A 2,544-nucleotide genomic window follows, 5' to 3' on the forward strand; every position below is an offset into this window, starting at 1 on the left:
GTTTGCCGAATTTCAAAGACTTTATCTTGAAATTGACTGGGTTTTCTAGCTCTTTCCATGGCAAAATGAACCAACGTAGGGTTTTCCCAAGTGAGCTATATGGTCTCTGTCTTTTCATAATATTGCCAGATACACAGTTTTACCTATAATCATATAATTCTTCTTCAAATTTGAAGCGCCCAGAAAAAGCTTTTCCTAGATGAAAACCTCGAAAATCAAATTGATTTGACTTTTTTCCGAGGTCTGCTCATCACTCATAAGTAGACCTCGAAAAAGGAGTTAAAACTTGAGAGATTTTCATAATTTATTTGATCCGATCATCAATATAAACGCGGCTCCTCTTATATCTTCCGCTATGAGCAAAGAAATAAGATCTTTGTCTTGCAATCTGTCTTGTTAAGGCAATCTTTTGAACTCGATCAAATATACTGCACCGAAGATTCACATCTTGATTGGTTTGACCACCACCGTAAGTAAAGTCATGAACCCTCCCTGTAATATCTCTTCCTTGGGCACCGGATTGTATAGCTTGGACTCCTAGCGTTGACTCTTGAAAAATGTTAAAATGTTATTGATCCAGTTAGGGAGCGGTGAGTTAGTTTTCATTATTTCTGAAATAAACGATGATTTGTATTTGCTCTTCAGCAGCCTCGGCCCGAAGTTGCCTCTACTTTTTAGCGGCCTCGGCCCGGAGTTGGCTAGGTTGGATTTGCATTATTTCCCATTCTTGAATTACTTTTCAGCGCCTGGAGTTGTTGGGATTTCCTGTCACCTACAAAGACGAACTATCGTCGAGGAACTGCCGAAATGGTGAACGTCAAGGCATGAACCACTGGTCAAGGACTTGCATATGGTCCTTCATAAACACAGAGGAAGCAAGGCAGTCTCACCAGGTTTTAGATACGAGCACAACTGATCAAACTGGTCAGTTTTTTTTCGGCCGGTAATGCTCGTCCAGGCAAAATCGCTAGTATAATTGTGCTTATTGGAATTTGAAAATCCTAGAATAATGCCATCTTTTTACGAAAAATGAATTCTTAATGGTGGTCTTAAACGATTTCAGTTTCATAATTCAATTATATTTGGCACTCTTTGAAAGGGACAACAAAAATGCCAAAAGTTATATTCGAGCAAAAAACTATTTTTTCGGAATTTGATCAAGGCTTCTTACTTACACACAATTAGAAATTGTTCTGATTGTCAAAAAAATGTTCTAGAAGGGTGAGATTAGATCATAAAAATGAGACAATATGTTTTTGATGGATGCAGCATACTTCAAAACAGACATTGGCAAGAGCTGCAATAAGTATCTTTATTCATCAAGCTCAAAAGTTGTTAATCACTTCTACTTCAAATATTGCTTACTATCTTAGTTCTCTTTAAAGAATACAAAGAAATTAATCCATACTTACATTTACTTAAAGATTGCGACTTGGTACTTATAAATGCACTGACCATTTTAATCAATATCTTGATTTGTGTTAGCCAACCCACATTGGTAACAGTCTTTTTATGTTCCAAAAGTCTAGGTATAGACAGAAATTTGGCTAAATCTCCCTTTAAATTGAGAAGCAACTAGAATAAACCATTTTGCTTGCTTGATGTAAAGCAAACATTCTAATGCACTTTGTGGCTTCAGCTCCTCAATTTCATGGAATGGCAAATGGATCCAATGAAAGAACATTGTAAACACCGCCAAGTTTAGTTTCCATGCAAGAGTTTTTCTTGCTTTGCTTCCCTTTGAGGATTTTTTTTAGTGAAATAATGTTAGGAAAATTCTAAAGTACTCTACAAGTTTATGGAGTTCTAGCCCACATAAAAACTTACATACCGAAAAATATTATAAAAACTAAAATGTTCAAAAACCTACTCAATGTAAATTGGGAGAACACTTAGTTAGCTCTTTAATATGAATTATCATATAACCTATTTCACCGCTATTTAGTTGAATAGGATTTAGTGGTCCAAATGTCATCGGTTTTTTGCCCCAAAATGCCCCGGTTATGTTTTGATTGAATTTCCCAAAAACTTAATATCGATTTTCATTATCACATAAATGAATGATTATACTTAATACTTAAGGTTACTAAAGGTTAAGATTTAGAATTAGAAAAAGGATTTAGACGAAGAAAGACTGACAAGTGAACATCAATTTATGTATGGTTTTGCTCTCCGAGCCATTCCCCTTACAAGCCAAATAAAATTCATGTTTCCTAAAAGTACATTTCAGTGCCTAAGCATAGTATGCTCGAAAAAGGACCCAGAAAATATACGCTTTCAAGTTCAGATCTATGATAGTTGAGTAGTTTAATGTACCCAATAGAGGGCGACATGTTTCCGTAAAAGGCAGGTGTCCGAATTTTGCCTTTGGAACTCGTCACCTTTGTGTAAGAGGAGACTTGGTGCAGTGGTTTACTTAGATGTGAGAGTTTTCCGGTTTGATTCTCTTCCCCAACCTTTCTCATATAGACCTTTAGACGATAACTACGCCCACAGATGGAGAAGTAATCTGATGCGGACATGACACTGCCCATTGAAAATAGA

At 36.2% G+C, this 2,544-nt stretch overlaps 1 protein-coding gene across 1 annotated transcript in view; it reads right to left on the reverse strand.

Annotated features, from left to right (window-relative positions):
• The window catches only part of LOC131883850 (uncharacterized), a 5,304-nt gene that overhangs the window by 822 nt on the left and 1,938 nt on the right, over positions 1–2,544 (reverse strand). The gene's annotated exons all lie outside the window — the stretch shown is intronic.

The sequence above is a fragment of the Tigriopus californicus genome, chromosome 7 (genome assembly GCF_007210705.1).
Source record: "Tigriopus californicus strain San Diego chromosome 7, Tcal_SD_v2.1, whole genome shotgun sequence".
Lineage (NCBI taxonomy): Eukaryota > Metazoa > Arthropoda > Copepoda > Harpacticoida > Harpacticidae > Tigriopus > Tigriopus californicus.